The 19,476-nt window shown below is 49.0% G+C and overlaps 1 protein-coding gene across 4 annotated transcripts in view; it reads left to right on the top strand.

Annotated features, from left to right (window-relative positions):
- The first annotated feature begins 298 nt into the window (after positions 1-298).
- Positions 299-19,476, top strand: part of NCKAP5L (NCK associated protein 5 like) — a 35,488-nt gene continuing 16,310 nt past the window's right edge. For 3 of the 4 annotated variants that reach the window (XM_059682809.1, XM_059682808.1, XM_059682806.1), the window contains exon 1: positions 299-451. The gene's annotated coding sequence lies outside the window, so the exon portion shown is untranslated. The remainder of the gene's footprint in view (positions 452-19,476) is intronic. The other variant, XM_059682807.1, reaches the window with a different exon arrangement.

The raw sequence follows: 19,476 nt of genomic DNA, 5'->3' as shown, positions 1-19,476 counted from the left end.
TGGGTCCGCGCGCACCCACTTAGTTTTCGGTGCTATAGATGCTCCCCTATTTCACCCCAGTTCGACCCAGCCTGGCGTCCCTTGTCCCCGCACAGAGGAGGTTCTACCAGGCCCACCCGGCCCGGCCCCGGGAAAGTGTTTCTGTACAGCGGGGGAGGGGCAGTCCTTCCCTCCCGGGCGGAAGCGGCGCGCGCCGCCGGGGCAGACTTCGCTCTTGTCCTGGGAACATCTGGAGGAGCTGGGAGGGGCGTGCACCCAGGGTGAGCGCGGATTGGCTGCGCGGGATGCGGGAGGCGGGATCTGGGAGAGGGGCGGAGTTCCCTAGCCCCTTTAAAGCCTTGACATCAAGAGGCGGACCCAGCAACCCCCCTTCTCAGCCCCTCGCCCCCGAGCCTTGGCCATGGACCCGGCGTATCCGGCCTGCCCTGGTCCAGCTCAACACCTGATTTCGGTGAGTTCTGGCCTCCTTGGGACTTAAAGGCGGCGAGTGGTGGGGTCTGTAAGCCACGGGCTGGGGGTGAGAGGCACGAAGGGTAAGACGCTCGTGGCAGCCTGGGTTCATCCCGGGCAGCGCGGCTTCCAGCCCGGACCTCGCTGTCTGCCTCCCCCTCCCGCCGCACTCTCCCCAGGGGTCGGGTTGGGACTCTGTCCACCCCCACCCCATCCCCTTCAGCCCCCCGCGCCATCCTCGCGCACACTCCGTGGCCCCGGAAGGGAAACTTTCGGAAGAGGGGGATGTTCCGGGGGCGGTCTCCCTTCTTCTTTGAAAGCACTGACCTTGTCCCAGCTGCGCACCCCACCCACCCGCATCCCACCGTCCGGGTGCCGCTTAGCGGTGCCCGGTGGTTGCGGCGGGGGAGGCTCTTCCCAAAGCGCAGGCGCGGAGACGAGCCGCGGGCTCCTCTTTACACTTCGCAGTTCCTGTGGCCTGGGGCGGCAGGGCGTGGAGGAGCGGGGAGAGGCGGAGAGATCAGGGCCTCGGGGACCGACCCTTCATGGCTTCGAGGGGAGGCAGATCGGAGGAGGGCAGCCAGCCCGATGGGCTGAACACTAAAGAGAGGCGGAGGGAGGGAGAAGGGCTGGGCAGGGAATGGGGCCAGGGCAGCGCCTGCAGAAAAGACTCTGGGTCCTGGCTGCGGTGTCAGAAGAATGCCGAGAACGCCCGACACTCCCCTGGCCTAGCCCGACGGGGAAAGCGGTTGTCCGAACCTCAGGCCCGCTTAAGGAATCTCCTTATCCTTATCCCAGGTGGGCCCAGGATAAGGGTACAGCCCTGGCAATGTCCCAAGGGCACAGGGGCACCGAACCTCCCACAGGCCTAGTTGTCCAGGTGTGTCAGCGCTATCTACCCAGCCTGTCCAGCTGCTACTTTTTGATGCTCGCCTTTCTAAGGACCCAGGGGTCTTCTTGGGCTGATGAATTCCCTCTCTGGCTATAAAGGCAATTCCTCTTATTCCTGTTCTGTCTCCCAGAGGTCTTCCTGCCTAAGCACAATTGTCTGCCAGAGGTCATGGTTGGAAACATACGCCTGGGACAGAGATAGTCCTGAGGGACCCTAAAGAGGGGGTCAGTGTCTAGCCATTCTGTGGTTAGTACTGGGGGGATAATGGATCTATCACAGTTGCCTGTTGCAGACCCTCTTGCAAGACATGCCAGCTGGCTCTGAGACCCCTTGTCTGGCAAAAAGGGCGTCACAAAATTCACGTTCATATTGGCCCCTTGTCTCCCTAAGAACAACCTGGGCTATTGTGCTCCCTGCCTCAGAGGGACACAGGTACTCCTCTCTGGGGAGAGTCCCGCAAAGTTCAACTGTGTTTTCAAAGTCTGTGGTCTGTGTCTTAGGTGGCATCAGCCCTCAGGCATGAGGTGGCATGGGCCCTCCATCATGTTTCGTGGCCTGGGCTGCAGGGAACATGGCTCTGCCACAATTGGCAGGTGAAAACCAATATACATGAGGACCAAGCTGTTGTCGCTGTGGACTGGGTCAGGAGTTTTGGTCCCTGCACTTAGCCTGCTGTATGACCTTGGCCAAGACAGTTTGTCTCTCTGGGCCAGTTTACCCCATCTATAAAATTCAGCAGTTGGGCTGGAAGGCTCTAACAGTCCCTTCCACGTGTGGTACTGTGTGGTTCCACTGATGAGTGATTCCGGAGGGGAGAAAGGTCCTCGGGTAGGGCGGCCCATTTGGAGAGGCAGGTGTTAGGTGATGTGGTTCTAAATCTCATGATTACTTGGGATTAGAACCTTGGGGGGAGAGGAGTAGACTACCTTATGCTACCTAAGAGTAGTCCTTGTCCTTCTCACCCCTGGTGCCTTGGGCTATGAACTGCTGCTGGGGTTTGGCCCACCCATCAAGGCCTCTGGTGAGACATCCTGGCGGGCCAGCCTTTGAGTTGGGCCTATGGGGAGGGGTTGAGAAAGGAGGAGGCCGCCAAAGGCCAGCAAAGCAAGCAGATTCCCAGGAGACAGTTTGCATCTCAGTTGTTGGGACTTGTTTTAGGATCTGGGCCAGAGAGCACAGCACACTCATTTGCCCTCTTAAGGGAAGAGGACAAGGAGGGCCCACTGTTGTTGCCCATTCCACTCCCTGCCCTACTCACCTCACCTCTGCACTCACACCCCCAGCTCCCAGGCAAGGGGCTGAGGGCTCTCCCCTGCTGCCCGCACCCAGCCCAGCCAGCCTCCCAGGCCCTGCCATGCCAGCCCACTTTTCCCAGCCTCCTTCCCTCTGGGTTGAAGACTTTCTCAGGAGTCAGGCTCCCCAGGTTGGGACTTGCTCTGTAGCCCAGGAGCCAAAGGCCTTCGCTTTTTCCTTGTTTGTTTTCATCCTTGCTCTCCCAGGTGCTGAGTGGGATGTCAGAGAGTTAGAGAGGCCGTGGATTGGTTGGATGCCGGCAGATTCTCCTGCCAATATTGTCCTTCCCTCTGCTAGCCCCCTTGGGCCCTGCCTCCCATGGGAGTGAAACTGCAGCAGGAGGTGTTTAGTTAGACCCCCCAAGGAAGCCTTTCTCACTGCTAGGAGCCCCTGGAAGGGAGAACTGAAGCTCCCAGGGAGGTCAGTTTCCCAGAAAGTGGGTGATGGCGGAGTCCCTGTCAGAGTGAAGGATGCAGCTGTTGCTAGGCAGAGGCTGCTGTTCCCTCTTGGGGTGTGGCTGACGCTGGCAAGCTAGAGACCTCTTCAGAAGCAGGAAGAGAAAGGACCCTGATTTAGTAGCTGAAGGGTCCTGGGCCACACCAGCCATGGTTCACCAGAACCGCGTCTCTCAGAACAAGTGCTGCTTCCTGGCCCTGTTTCCCCTGGCTCCTCCCCCAGTTCACCACTGTCTGCTGTAACAGTCCTCACCCGAACCTGGCAGGTTCCTCCAGCCCCAGCCAAGCTGCACTAAAGGACTGATTGGATTTTCTACACTCAAAGTTTGGGATTTCTGATTGAACATGCAAATTTACGTAAAGTAACCTGAAATGTGGCACTACATCAAAGCAACATAGAATCATAGACAGGAAGGAATCCTAGAGACAGTGTTAATGCCCTCGTGTTAAAAATGGGGAAACTGAAGTCCAGAGGGAAAAGTGATTCATACAGTGATGAGTGTCAGGCAGGGCTCCTGACTCTGGTCAAGTGTTTTCCGTGGTACCATTCTGCCTTAGTTTCTCGTGCATGAGGACGCCTGGCTGAATTTAATGCGGAGAAGGTAGTTCTTGAAGATGAGATTATAGAGAGCTGGGCCCTAGGAGGGGCAGAGTATTATCTCAGGAAACCTCCAAGGGCTCTGGTCATCTGTCTAATATGTGGAAGTGAACAACTTTAAATCCCTCCCAGCATCACGCTTAATACTTTTCCCCAGGCTCTGCCCTGGAAGGTTAGAGGACAAGGTCATTGGTTGCTACCTGGCTTGGCCCTTATGGTTTCTCCGGAGCTGAGTTGCATCTGTTCCTGGCATCGGAGCTGAGTTACATATGTTCCTAGCATCTCTCGATAGCATCTCTCGCAGGACCAGGCACATATAGACTGTGGATAGACCTTTACAGGCAATGTCTTTATCCTTACCTTCTCATTTGAGTCCCTGCTGCTTCCCTCTGTGGCCACCCTGGGAAAAGGTCTTCGGTGTTCTATGACTCTTTGCCCACCCTTCCCTGCTCTCTTGGAGGGCACAGGCCAGCTGGGCCTCCTCTGCAGTTTTCTGCAACATGACCAGCTCAAACAGACCTTGCTATAGGAAGGATCTCTTTATTGTAAAATCAGTGCCAAAACGGAAGGGGGCTGGGGATATGGGCTTTGGTTCCCAAGAAGCGGTCTCCCCACTTCTGATGGGTTCTTGGTCTGATCCGCCTACCCAGCTTCAGGATGCGCCCCGCTCCCACTTTATGGACTGTACCTGTGGCATGCGGTTATTTGGAGGGCTAAGCCCCCCTTACCCTGTGGTTTCTGCTCAAGTTGCAGAGATGGAGGAGTTGCTCCAAGCAGCTGTCAGGCTGCTTTGCAGAACTTGGGGAGAGTGGGTGGGTGTATGCACTCAAGATCAGAGGCCCTGGTTCCCAGACAGGGCTACGACCAAGCCCTGCTTCACCTGGGGAGGGGCTTGGGACACACATCTGGGGTCTTTCCTCACCTCCTCAGACCCAGATCTGGCTGACTCTGGAAGGAGTGCCCTTATCTTCAGTATCCCCTCAAAACACAACAGATATGGAGCTGGCACCTTCGTTTCTTCACTGCCCAGTGGCCTTGGCACTTGCATCCTTAGCTCTGTTTGAGGGGAAATCCTTCTCCCTGAGCCTCAGTTTCCCAGCCTGTGCTGATGGATTAATAACACATCATCATTGGGGTGTGGCACCTGCTCGATAATTACCGTTTTCCCAGCTCTGAGAGTTACAAGATGAAAGAGTCCTGAGGAGGCCAGGCTGTTATTAAGGTGAATTATCATTGCTGTTATTACTGATTTCTAAAAATCCAGCAGCCACTGAGAAGAGCCCAATCAGGCACAGCTCCCTGAACCTTATGCTGGTCCTTGAGCTCTGGGAATTCTTCAGTCCTCAGTAAGCTTTTTTTTTTTTTTTTTTTTAAGTATAGCTAATTTTATTTTATTTTATTATATATTTTATTGATTTTTTTACAGAGAGGAAGGGAGAGGGATAGAGTCAGAAACATCAATGAGAGAGAAACATCGATCAGCTGCCTCCTGCACACTCCCTACTGGGGATGTGCCCACAACCAAGGTTCATGCCCTTGACTGGAGTCGAACCTGGGACCCTTGAGTCCACGCTCTATCCACTGAGCCAAACCGGTCAGGGCAAGTATAGCTCATTTTAAAGGAGCAACACCCCATTCTGCTGCTCATGCTGTGCCTGTAGGGCTTGGGTGTTGGGTGCTGCTTGGGGCATTGGTCAGCAGTTCTCAAATTGTCCCTCCCTAAAGACCCCCTGGATAGAGGAATAATGAGGCTTTTCCTAGACAGGACTGTGAGGGTCCCTGGAACTCCTGGGGCGTGGCTCTGGGGTTCTCAGCAACTGTAGTTCCCAGAGGCTGATTCACTTCACCCCCCCAGCTAGCTTGATGTGGGGGCTGTTATTGGCCCTTTTGTGTGAGGATCTGTTGAGACACCCTCAGAACCTGCCTGCAACAGCCCTAGGCCTGTCCAGGAGTCACTTACCCCATTCTATCCCTACCTGCCCCAAACTCTCACCTTGCCCAGCCTCCCACCTCTGCCTCTGACCTTGGCCAGACCCTATTAGCCCCCTACCCAAGAATCTATGATGAACGCTTATCCAGGCTGAAGTGGCCCGGATCAGCTTGTGAATAATTTGGTGTTACCACCCCACACCACAGTCTGGGTGTGGGAGGGCCTCTCCCCTAGCCCAAGGAGAGATTTCTGGGAAGAAAGGGAGTGGAAACACTGGCATCCCTTGGCCAGAATCCCCTACTCATTTGGCCAGATCTGCTCACCCCTCCCTGTTTCAGGGGCTTGGTTCGTACTTTCTAATAGGGGAAGAGAGAGTAGATGGCCCCAGCCGGGAGGGGCTTTAGGAATCACTTGGCCACGTGGTTATTCCTTCTAACATTTTTTAAAACTTTTTTTTGGTACGCTTTTATTGATTTTAGAGGGATAGCGGAAGGCAGAGGGAGAGAGAAACATCAATGGTTGATGAGAAAGAACCATCCATTGGCTGCCTCCTGCACGCCCCCTACTAGGGATTGAGCCTGAAACCCAGGCATGTGCCCTGACTAGGAACTGAACCAGCGACCTCTCTGTAAATGGGATGATGCTCAACCAACTGAGCCACACTGGCCAGGACCCTTCTTATATTTTTTAAAGTTTTATACTTTATTTTTTCACTAGATTTTTAAAAAAATGTATTTATATTGATTTCAGAGAGAAAGGGAGATGGCGAGAGATAGAAATATCAGTGATGAGAGAGAATCATTGATCGGCTGCCTCCTGCATACCCCCTACTGGGGATCGAGCCCACAACCCAGGCATGTGTCCTTGACTGGAATCGAACCCAGAACCCTTTCAGTCCACAGGCCGACGCTCTATCCACTGAGCCAAACCAGCTAAGGTTCACTAGATTTTTTTTTTAAACCAGTCTAAAAATCAAATTGAAAAAAAGCCATACATTTTGGATCTTGCTCCCATCTCCACTCCCTCTCCCTCCATAATAATAAGAGAATCACTTATTAGTTTCTTACATCCCTCCAGAGTATCTTTACACAAAAACAAATACAAATATGTATCCTTTTCCCCCTTACCCAAAAGACATATCTTCTTCTGTTGCCTTACCTGTTGGCAATATCTAGGTGTGCATAGATTTTTCCTGGCATCTGCGTCAGCTTCTGACCTTTACCACTCACCCGAGGGTCTCCCCGTCGACCCCAGGCCATGAGTAGTGTTCATTCAGCTTCGTATACTGAATTTGATTCAGATGCCAGGGTTAGGCCAAAACCAGCCTCTGAGGAATTCTCAAGCAGTGGTCAGCACATTCACCCAGCCAGCCCTTAACTATGTGATAGGTGCTATGCTAGACTCCGGGGGTCCAATGGTCATCAAAAAGCCAACATTAATCAGATAATTGAACAGTCAAAGAATTACCTCTGTGGTAAAGGCTGCAAAGAAAGGACATATACTGTAAGAGTGAGTAATCAGACCTGGCCCATCTTAGGGGTGGGGTTGTGGAGCAGGCCTGGAGTCTGGGGCCGGGACCGCAGATGTGATACCATGGACCCAGAAAGCTGGGTTTCTCAACTTGACTTCAGTGGCTTCTCTTCTCTCTCCTCCCTGATTCTGTGCCCCTTGAGTTTTATTGTGTCCAAGACATAAAACCCTCTTCTCCGCCAGATGGTGATGATAATGCCCCCTTCCCACCCCCACTGCTGCTTTCTCTTTCCCCAGCCCTGGGACTTCAGCCTCCTGAAGCTGGAGCCTCCTTTCCACTGTAGGCTGAGGGGAAGTTGGGGGGTGTTTGCTTCTTACTTCCTCTGTAGACAGCACCTCACTTCCTGTCCCTGGCGCTAGAAGGCTAAAGCTCTTGGCTTTGCTGTCCCTTCCTCTCCACAGCCCCACCCCTGCTTTCCTGGGCAGCTTGTAGGCCCTGTAGGAAGAAGGCAACATCAAAGCCAATGGCTTCTCCCTAAGGCCCGGCTGAGTTCCTCACTCCCACCCCCCCAACCCCTCACGAGGAAACCTGTCTTTTCAGCTACAGTTCCTCTCCAGACATGATCTCATCCTTTTCTTCTATGCCCTGTAAGGAGAGAGGAGTCAGAGAGGTCACCCCATTTTACAGATAGGAAAACTGAGTCCTAGAGGGTTTCTAGGCTTCACATGGGGTCATGCAGTATGAGCAAGTATGAGCAAGCCAGAACTGGAATCCAGGAAGCCTGTTCCCGTTTGTGGGCACAAACAAGAGCAGAGCCAGTGGAGGCTTGTGGGCGAACTAGAGCTACTTTCTCCTCCCAGAGCAGAGCTAGCAGCTGAGGAGGTCACCTCTGGGCTCTGGCCAAATGGTACCACTAAGTCAACCCTGGAGCTTCCTAGACACAGCGGTGCCTAGCCAGCCACAGCCTGTTCCCTTTGAAGAAAGAGATCTCTTCCCACCCACCCCCACCTTCCCTCTGAGATTCCAGTCTGTTCCATGCTTCTGTGTCTCTGGATCTATTTTGTTCATCAGTTTATTTTGTTCATTAGATTCCACATATGAGTAAGATCATGTGATACTTGTCTTTCCCTGACTGGCTTATTTCGCTTAGCATAGTGTTCTCCCGGTCCTTCCATGCTGTCTCAAAGGGTGCATAGTATTCCATGGTGTAAATGTACCACAAGTACTTTTTTATCCACTCTTCTCCTCATGGGCACTTGGGCTATTTCCAGATCTTAGCTATTGTAAATTGTGCTGCTATGAACATAGGGGTGCATACATTCTTTCTGATTGTTTTTTGGGGAGCCTCTTAGGATATATTCCTTGATCACTGGGTCAAATGGCAGTTCTTATTTAATTTTTGAGAAAGCTCTCCATACTGTTTTCCATAGTGGTTGCAAGTCTGCATTCCCAGCAGCAGTGTACTAAGGTTCCCTTTTCTCCACATCCTTGCCAGCACTTGTCATTTGTTGATGGTGTGAGGTGATACCTCATTGTTGTGTCATTTTTTAAAATATATTTTTTATTGATTTCAGAGAGGAAGGGAGAGGAAGATAGGAACATCAGTGAGGAGAGAGAATCATTGATCGGCTGCCTCCTGCATGCCCCCCCACTGGGGATTGAGCCCACAACCAGGGCATGTGCCCTTACCAGGATGGAACCATGACCTCTTGGTTTGTGGGTTGACGCTCAACCACTGAGCCATGCCAGCCAGGCTAAGTTGTATGAGTTCCTTATATATTTTGGATATTAACCCTTTATCAGATGTATCATTGCCAAATATATCCTCCCATACAGGGGTCTCCCTTTTCATTTTGTTGATGTTTTCTTTTGCTGTGCAGAAACTTTTTATTTTGATGTAGTCCCATTTGTTTATTTTCTCCTTAGTTATCTTTGCCCTAGGAGAAGTATCCGTAAACATAATGCTATGAGAGATGTCTGAGATTTTGCTGCCTATGGTTTCTTCCAGGGTTTTTATGGATTCAAAACTTACATTTAAGTCTTTTATTCATTTTGAGTTTATTCTTCTGTATGGTGTAAGTTGGTGGTCTAGTTTCATTTTTTTTGCATGTATCTGTCCAATTTTCCTAGCACCACTTATTGAAGAGACTGTCTTGAATCCACTGTATGTCCTTGCCTCCTTTGTCAAATATTAATTGAGTATAATGACTAGCATTGATTTCTGGGGTCTCTGTTCTGTTCCACTGATCTATATGCCTGTTCTTATGCCAATACCAGGCTGTTTTGATTACAGTAGCTTTGTAGTATAACTTGACATCTGGTTGTGTGATTCCTCCAACTTTGTTCTTCTTTCTCAAGATTTCTGCAACTATTTGGGGTCTTTTTTGGTTCCATATAAATTTTTGGAGTATTTGTTCTAAGTCTGTGAACTATGCCATTGGTATTTTAATAGGGATTGCATTGAATCTGTAGAGTGCTTTGGGTAGTATGGACATTTTAATGATGTTATTCTACTTATCCATGAACACAATATATTCTTCCACTTGTTTATATCTTCCTCTATCTCTTTTTTCAATGTCCTGTAGTTTTCCAAGTACAATTCTTTTATTTCTTTGGTTAAGTTTATTCCTAAGTATCTTAATTTTTTTTGTTGCAGTGGTAAATGGGATTGTTTATTTAGTTTCTCTTTCTGAGAATTCATTATTGGTGTATAAAAAAGCCATCAATTTCTGGGTGTTAATTTTGTATCCTGCTGCATTACTGAATTCCTTTATTAATTCTAGTAGTTTTTTTGGTGGAATCTAGATTTTCTATGTACAATATCATGTCATCCTATCTAATAAAGAGGGAATATGCTAATTGACTCTGAGACCATTGCAAAGATGGCGCCCACAGCCAATAAGGAGGGAATATGCTAATTGACTGTCACGCCCTCAAAGATGGCAGCACCCAGTCCCCTCAGCCACGCATCTGCCTCCAGAGTCCCCCAGTCCCCTCAAACCCTAGGGCTGGCCCGAGGCGCAGGCAAGCCTTGGATGGCAACTGCCCAGCCGCCCAAGGCTCAGGTAACCAGGGCTGGCCAAGGCTTGCACTGCCGGCAGTGGCAGCAGCAGAGGTGTGATGGGAGTGTTGCCTTCCCCTGATCTCCGGGTCGCCTCCCGCCCCTGAGGTCACCCTGACTGAGAAGGGGAAGGCCAGACTGAAGGACCCCCCGCTCCAGTGCATGAATGTTCATGCACTGGGCCTCTAGTCTGTAAATAATGAGAGTTTACTTCCTCCTTCCCCATTTAGGTGCCTTTTATTTCTACTTCTTGTCTGATCGCTGTGGCTAGGACTTCCAGTACTATGTTGAAGAAGACTGGTGAAAGTGGACATCCCTATCTCGTTCCTGTTCTTTGGGAAAATGGTTTTAGTTTTTGCCTATTGAGTATGATGTTCTCTGTAGGTTTGTCATATATGGCCTTTATTATGTTGAGCTATGCTCCCTCTAGTCCCACTTTGCTGAGAGTTTTTATCAAAAATGGGTGTTGGATTTTGTTGAAGGCTTTTTCTGCATCTGTTGATGTGTCATGTGATTTTTGTTAATATTTTGTTGAGGATTTTAGCATCTATGTTCATCAGGAATATTGGCCTGTAGTCCTCTTTATTTGTAGTGTCTTTATCCGGTTTTGGAACTAGGATAATGCTGGCCTCATAAAAAGAGCTTGAAAGTGTTCTTTCCTCTTGGATTTTTTGGAGTAGTTTGAGAAGGATAGGTGTTATTTCTTTGAAAGTTTGGTAAAACTCTTCTGTGAAGCTGTCTAGACCAGAGCATTTGTTTGCTGGGAGTTTTTTGATTACTGCTTCTATTTTATCAGTTATTATTGGCCTATTTAGGTTTTCTGATTCTTCCTGATAAAATTTTGGGAGATTATATGTTTTTAGGAATTTGTCCATTTCCTCCACATTGTCCAGTTTGTTGGCATATAGTTGTTCATAGTATTTTCTTATAATCCTTTGTATTTCTGTTGTGTCAGATGTTACTTCACCTCTTTTGTTTCTGATTTCATTTATTTGGGTCCTCTCTCTTTGTTTCTTGATGAGTCTGGCTAACAGTTCATCATTCTTGTTTATCTTTTCAAAGAATCAACTCTTGGTTTCATTGTTTTTTTTTTAAGCCTCTATGTCATTTATTTCTGCTCTAATCTTTATTATTTCCTTCTACTTACTCTGGGCTTTTCTTGTTGTTCTTTTTCTAATTCTTTAAATTGTAGGGTTAAATAGTTCATTATTAATTTTTCTTGTTTTTTGTGGTAGGCCTATAAGTGCTATGAACTTCCTTCTCAGCACTGCTTTCGCTGTGTCCCATTAAAGTCCTCTAGAACAGCGGTCGCCAACTGGTGGTCCGTGGACCACTGGTGATCCATGAGGTCCAAAAGGTTGGTGACCGCTGGTTTAAGGAAACCTTTGGAACAGCAGTCACCAACTGGTGGTCTGCAGACCATTGGTGGTCCATGAGGTCTGAAAGGTTGGCAACCGCTGCCCTAGAAGTTTTTTTTATATATTTAGGTGTTCCTATATTGGGTGCATATATGTTTACCAAGGTTATATCCTCTTGTTGGATTGATTCCTTTAGTATTATATAGTGACTTTTATTGTCTCTTATTATGGCCTTCATTTTGAAGTCTATTTTGTCAGATATGAGTATTGCTACTCCAGCTTTTTATTATTATTATTATTATTATTATTATTATTATTCTATTTGCATGGAAAATATTTTTCCATTCTTTTGCTCTCATCCTGTGTGTCTTTTGTTCTGAGGTGTTTTCTTGTAGACATCATATAATGGGGTCACATTTTTTTTGTTTTTTTTATCCATTCAGCTATCCCATGTCTTTTGATCATAGTGTTTAATAGATTTATATTTAAGGTTATTATTGATAAGTACTTATTTATTGCCATTTTTATTCTTTATGCCTATGTTTCTCTCTATATATATTTCTTCTCTTCCCTTTAGCATTTCTTGCAGTGCTAGTTTGGTGGTGATAAATTCCTTTAGCCTTTTTCTCTGGGAAGCTCTTTATTTCACCATCTATTTTGAATGATAGTCTTGCTGGATATAGTAATCTTGGCTTCAGATCCTTGCTTTTTATTACCTTGAATATTTTATGCCATTCCCACCTAGCCTGTAGTGTTTCTGATGAGAAATCAGCTGATAGCCTTTTGGGAGCTCTTTTGTAGGTAACAAATCGCTTTTCTCTGCTGCCTTTAAGATTCTCTCTTTATCTTTAATTTTCGGCATTTTAATTATGATATGTCTGGGCATGGGCCTGTTTGGGTTCTTCTTGCTTGGGACTCTCTGTGCCTCCTGAACTTGTGTGACTTTTCCCTTCACCATTATTTCTTCAAATGCATTTCTATCCCTTGCTCACTTTCTTTCCCTTCTGGCATTTCTATTATGTGAATATTGTTATGTTTCATGTTGTTCCACACTCCCTTAAGCTATCCTCTTGCTTTTTGCTTTTTTGTTGTTGTTGTTGTTCTCTGCTTAAGTGATTGTTTTCTATCCTGTCTTCTAATTCACTGATCCAGTCCTCGGCTTCTCCTAATCTGTGTATTCTTTCCACTGTGTTCTTTATTAGTTCTGTGTCATTCTTCATAGTTACTGTATCTTTTCTCATGCTGTTGAGCATCTTTGCCATCATTATTCTGAACTCTATGTCTGATAAATTTTTTGTCTTTATTTCATTTAGCTCTTCTTCTGGAAAATTCTCTTGTTCTTTCATTTCGGGCTTGTTTTTTTGTCTCCCCATTTTGGTAGTCTGTTTGGGTTTTTGTCTGTGTCTGTGTACTAAGTAGATCTGCCATGACTTCCCATCTCTAGTGCAGGACAATGTCCGATGCTATTTGTGACTGGTCCTGAGTACGGTTTGGAGCTATCAGTAACCCACAGCTTGTGGCTCCCTCTGCTGGGGCTGGGTGCCTTTGGAAAGGACTAAGATGTGCACCAGGGTCTGCTTTTCCTAGCCCCGGGCCCAGGGGGAAATCGGGCAGAGACTCAAAGCCTCCATTGATCTTCCTCTGCCTTCAGTCCGATTGTTATCAGCCCTAATTAGCCCCAGGTGGGGCCAGAGGTCTTTCTGATAGGATGGGACAACTGCCTTCTCCCCCGGCAAAAGCCTGGGTAGCAAAGGTCTGTGGAGAAAGATCTCCTCCGCAGTGTGAGGAAATGACTCAGCACAGGAAACCGAGGTGGCTGCCCTCCAAGCACCAACCCCATAGCCCCCAACCCTGGACTCTCCTCACACAGCTCCAGTCCACTCTGCCCTGCCTCTGTTGGAGCCCAACGTGAGTGGCTGCATATGAAATTTTGTGTGTTGGCCCTTTAAGAGGGTGCCTGCCTTTCCAGCCATTTCTGATTGGCAGATAGATGTTATGTGGGCACCTTTCTCAGCTCTGGTGCTCTGGGGAGCCCAGCTTGGGGTTTAAACCCCAGTGTTCTCAGTGGGCACCTCCCACGGCTGAGCTATCCCTCCGAGACTTCAGCTGCTGTCTGTGGGAGCCGGCCATCCCTTTCACACCTCTGCGCTTCCTACCAGTCTCTATGTGGTCTCCGCTTTCCATCCTCCATTATCAGGGTTCTCTCCAGCTATTCTTCAGTTGATTTTTCAGGGGGGTTCTTCTGTATTTTAGTTGTAATTCTAGTTTGGTCCTGAGAGAATGTCAGTATAGCTCTACTTACTCCGCTGCCATTTTGGAATCCCTCAGGGGAACATTATTTTTAAGATGAGATATATGTACTAGTATGTGTTAACATGAAATGATCTTTAAGATAATGTTAAATGAATAAAGTATGCTATTATAAAAAAAGAGAAATGAAAGACACCTGACAGGTGTGACAGGTGTGACAGGTGGATGGGGAAGATCCCTTCAGGAGGGAGACACTGCAGGGGCTGGGGCAGAAGGACTGTTTGCCTGGGGAGAGGGTAGCTCCTCTGCTGTACCAGGAGGTGATGCGGAGATTCTGGTGACGCTGGGAGGGTGGTGGCAAGAGATTTGAGGGGTTTCCCTCTGCTGGCTTTCATCCTTTGGAGAAACAAGAGGTGACAGGCCAGACATTTGAGGAGAGGGTGTGAAGGAGTCGTGTCAGAATGAGAGCCTCTCTAACAGTAAGCCTTGGTAGGAGTGCCAGGCAACACTGACCATGTGGTTGAGATGGCTTTCCTTTGGTGACTGAGAGTGAGAAATAGTGTGAGTAGAAGTCTGGGGACAGGAGTACATATCAGTTCCTGTTTCTTCCGAACCCCCCCCCCCCCCCAACCTCTACAGTCTGTGGAAAGAAGCATTGACTTAGAATGCTAAAGTCAAGGAATCTTCTAGATTCCAGGGATCTTATAGAACTGCACTGTTAACACAGCAGCCACTGACTGCATGTGGCTATAACATATAAAATCCAGTACTGCCCTGGCTTATGTGGCTCAGTTGGTTGGAACATCATCCCATACACCAGAAGGTGGCTATTTCATTCCAGGTCAGGGCTTATGCCGAGGTTGTGGGTTCAATTCCTTGTTGGGGTGTGGGAGGCAGCCAATCAATGTTTCCCTCTCACTCTTCTCTCCCCCTCTCTCTTTAAAAACCAATCAAAAAATTTTAAATCGATAAATAAAATTCAGTTCCTCATTTGGAGTAGCCACATGTGATTAGGGGCTGCCATATTGTACAACACAGAATAAATATTTTCATCATCACAAACTGGACAACACTCCTAGAAAAGTGATTCTCAAACTATTTGGCCTGAGGATCCCTCTATACCAGCGATTTTCAACCTTTTTTTATCTCATGCCACACATAAACTAATTACTAAAATTCTGCAGCACACCAAAAAATATTTTTGCTGATTTAACAAAAATATTAGGTATAATTTTGACTCATTCACACCAGACGGGTTGTTCTGTTGGCTGTTGTCATTTTTTTATTTGACAATTTAAGGGAAAAAAGGTCAGTGCCCCTGACTAAATAATAGTCAAATATTGAATGTTTTAAAAATTCTTGCAGCACACTGGTTGAAAATTGCTGCTCTACAGTCTTAAAAATTAATGTATTTAATAAAAATAATTATATATTTTTCCAAAACAAAAAATAAATAGTAAAAAGAATGTCATTGTTCCTCATTTTTGCAAATCTGTCGTGTCTGACTTAATAGAAGGCAGCTGGATTCTCAATATCTGCTTCTGTATTCAATCTTTTGTGATATCACATACCACATGATCTCTGGAAAATGCTACTCTATAATTATAAGAGAAAGAAAGGAGAAGAGACAAGTAATGTCTTAGTAGTATTATGAAAATAGTTTTGGATCTGTGGACTCCTTGAAAGGGCTTCAGGGTCCCTGGACCACACTTTGAGAACCACTGTTCTAGAAAAACCTCCACTTGGCATGAAGGAACTTGTCCCTGTGAGACTGTATAATTTGCCTAAAGTCACACAGCAAGTAAATTGCAGTGTTGAGACTAGACTAAATCTGCTACCTTGGCCTGAGGCTTTTTCCAGTGCCCTTGGCTGGCCTGGGTTGAGCTCCACTGGCTTTTGGGAGTGGGGCCTGGTCTTCTTGGCTGCAGAGCCCCTGGCATGTGGCCCTATAAATAAACCCATTGTGCCTGTGTCAGAGTCCCCTCTCCTTCTCCCCCCCACTCACCCCCACCCCACCTCCCACCCCAGCAGCTGTGTTTTTGTTGTTGGCTTATGTTATGGACAGGGAACATGAGGGATCCCAGGGAGGAGAGATAAGCCTTTGGGTTCCTGACATGTCTGCCCTTCTGCACTGCCTCAAAGGGCAGGTGGTTGATCCCACTATCGGTTCAAAGAACCCACATCATAGTACGGAGGTTCTTGGAGTGGCTGTGAAGAGGAAGTTCGAGGGGAGACTCAGGGACACATGCCTCTCAGAAGGCCAGTTGTCAGCAGCAGGGAAGGAAATTCCTATCTTCCCTCTTTCCCTGAGAAGGGAAGAGGCCAGTTGGGATTCTTAGGGCTAAAAGATGCTTTGGGTCAAGGATTAAGGTGGCCACTTTCAGGCCAGGGGTGCCCTGGGGCCTCAGTCCTTATACATCCTTATACGCCATACACCCCAAGGCAGCCCAGGGCCGGTCCTGCCCGGGAAGGAGTGTTTGCAGGGTGCAGAAGTTGCTGTTTACGAGTGGACTCTTGGGTGTGACAGGGATTCCAGAAAGCAGCTGGAGAATGGGGGGAGCAGAGGGGGAAACCGTTGGTGTTACGGATGATTCTGTTATTAAAGCGAGCTTCTCCATCTCGGCCTTCCTGCAGCTGCCCAGCCCTCCCCCACCTCCCGGTCCCTGGCTTCTCTCCCTAGAGGACTCTGGGGGAACAGCTGGTGAGTGAGGGGCTCATCAGGGCCCCAAGGACTTGGCGAAGGGCCCAGCTTAGGGAGCATGGGGCTTGCTGCCACCTCTCAGGCCCTTCCTCCCAGGCCTGGACTTGCGTTCTGCCAGGGCACAGGGGAGGGAATGGGAGCTGCAGACCCGACTCCTTTGCTCTGTCTGCCTGAAAGGCCAGGAGAGAGCTCTTCTGAGGCCCTGGAAGCCCCTGCCCCTTCCTGGCTTTAAAGGGCCAGTGGGTTCTAGGGCCTGACTGACTAGGCTGAAGAGATAGTGGTCACGCAGATGCACTCTGCGATTGGGCTGAACCAGCCACGTCCCCAGGCCAGGAGCTCCCCCCGCCCCCACGCCCAAGCAGCTGTTCCCCCTTTTCTGTCCCTGGCTTCTTGAAAACTGTGCTCTCCCCCCAAGGACTGGCCAGAGAGGCTTTGCTCTTCCTCTCTTCTCTCCCTCCTCTCAGCACTGAGGTCACCGTCCTCTGAATCAGGCCTTTGTCGGAGGCGGGGCTGCCTGTTGGTTGGCAGTTGTGGCGGGAGAAGCCCACAGTTCAAGTTAGGGCTTCCACACCCTGCAGCTTCATCCCTACGCAGCCCTGGCTGACCTCGACCCAACATCCGACATCCAGGATGTATTGACGGTAGGACCACCAGAGGAATGTTTGAAACCAGGGCCGTCCTGAAAACCCCAGGCTGGGGCTTTTCCCGGGAGCCCATCAGGCTGAACACAAGCTGTGAGTAGTTGTGGGCCTGGGGGAAGGAGGGGAGTGCTCGGCCCCTGGGGCAAGGGACCCCCAGTGACACCCAGTAGGGACCCCACTGGGGAACTGACCTGGATTGATTTTTTTTCTCATGAGACTTAAGCCAAAAACTCAGACTCTGAAGGGCCTAATTAGGCTGATTGGGATCGGGAGGTGGTAGTATCTCTCTGGATCCTAACATTCCCCAGAGGATTGCAAAGATGCAGGAAGTTTTCCTAACACCATAGAAATCTTGAACTCAGAATCTGGTCTGACTCATAGCATGTGCCCCTCCCTACCACCAAGGTCAAATGCAGGCCTCTTGCCTGTGACTCTTAACCCTGGCCAAAAGCTTCCTGCCCTGACCTTGTGGCCCTGCAGACACAGAGAAGGCCCCTTTCCCTGAGCTGGCCAGACCTCCTTGGCCGAGGGCAGCAAATATCTCCCCCAAAGTGAGGCTGAGTCATAGCCTGCCTGCAGCCACCATTTCCGGAGTCTCTCCTAGTCCCAGCCAGGGATACAGAGACACACATGGCGGAGCTGTTGCTCTTGGGGGGCTCATCACTGGGAGGGTACCCCCTTTCACAGTGGGACTCAGGCCTCCCTGCTCCGAGACCCGCAGGCGCTCAGATTGGAGGGTGGCATGGTTGGCTCTGTGGGGTAGGCATCACCCACAGCCAGTTCTCACATTCGGGACCTCGAGTCTAACCCGGATGCTTTTATTTGTTTGTTTGTTTGTTTTTGTTTGTTTATTGGCTGCGTACATAGGGTACCTTATTCTCCGAGTGAAATTGCTAAGGTGGGTTGGGCTTGGGCCGAAGTTCCCACAAGTACAGAACTGAATCGAGTGGGTCCTGAGAAGTTTGACTTGTCTTGATGTGGAGGAAGGAGATGAACATTTCAACCGGCATGTGTACAGGGCTGTGCTGGTTCAGTCTGGAACGCGGGGGGATAAGGCAGCTCTCTAGGTGACCACTTCCTGTCGGGGATGCCTGTAGGCTTACTCCAGCCGTCGTCCTTTTCACCAGCTCCACCTGTTCTGCGTCCATGGGGTGCTCAATGCTGCAGCTCCCTCATCTTCACCCTCGCTCTCTAATGGTGGGTCTGGCAAATGAAGCCCCAAGTCCTGGATCTAATCCTGGATATCCACAACTGCAGCTCCATCCCCCACTGGTGCCAGCTCCACCTCCTCTCATCGGGATCTTGGTTCAGGAAGTAGGAGCTGATAGGCGTAGCCAGCTAGGCCTGTACCTCCTGCTCTTCCCCAGGCTCCTCACCGCTCCAATCCTGTAGGACCCCAGCATGGCTCTAGTTCCTCCATCTGATTGGGGAAAGTACGCTCAGGGCCTCTGGTGTCTCCCCCTAATATTGCTGCTGCTCATAGCAGGGGCCGCTCAGAGCTTGAGGCCAAACCCTATTTTTATTTTTTTAGGAAAACATATTCTCCTAAACCACCTTCACCCTTACTTTGGTTTTTGTTGTGTGGCGAACACAAGACTTGAGCTTTCCGCAGTTTTAGCTTTATTTTTATTTTTTAATTGACTTCTGAGAGGAAGGGAGAGGGAGAGAGATATAGAAACATCCATGATGAGAGAGAATCACTGATCGGCTGCCTCCTGCACACCCACTACTGAGGATCGAGCCCACAACCCGGGCATGTGCCTTTTGCTGGAATCGAACCCAGGACCCTTCAGTCCGCAGGCCGGCTCTCTCTGCACTGAGCCAAACCGGCCAGGCCGTTAGCTTTATCCCTTCGTGGCCCCTGGACACTGCCTTTTCGTCCCACTCCTGTCCTTCATCCTCCCAACTTTTTTCCTCACACTTCCCAGCACTTCTGCACCCACCCCAACCCACTGGGGAAGTAAATGGGGAGGGGATTGAGGGAAAGCTAGTGACCCATGGGGGCAGGCCGCTCCTAGAGCAGGGGACCCTCCGACTAGAGCCAGTGGGCGTCGGCCCAGAGGTGAGTGGTGGGTGGGGTGGAAGTGGCCCAGTGGTGGAGGTAACCCAAGGCCCTTTTTTGGTTTTAACCCCTATTTGTGCATGTGGGAAAGAGGGTATTTCTTGAAACTTTTTCTGTTTTATTTCCAGGCCTGTCCATTTCTAAACATATCAAACATGATAATGTTATAGCAAATGAAGTTATACTAGGTACATTTTTTTTACTGTATTTTTATTAATTTCAGAGAGGAAGGGAGAGGGAGAGAGAGATAGAAACATCAATGATAAGAGAGAATCATTGATCGGCTGCTTCCTGCACACCCCCCACTGGGGACC

The sequence above is a fragment of the Myotis daubentonii genome, chromosome 2 (genome assembly GCF_963259705.1).
Source record: "Myotis daubentonii chromosome 2, mMyoDau2.1, whole genome shotgun sequence".
In the NCBI taxonomy this organism is placed as follows: domain Eukaryota; kingdom Metazoa; phylum Chordata; class Mammalia; order Chiroptera; family Vespertilionidae; genus Myotis; species Myotis daubentonii.
This window is presented reverse-complemented; position numbering and strand designations above follow the sequence as displayed.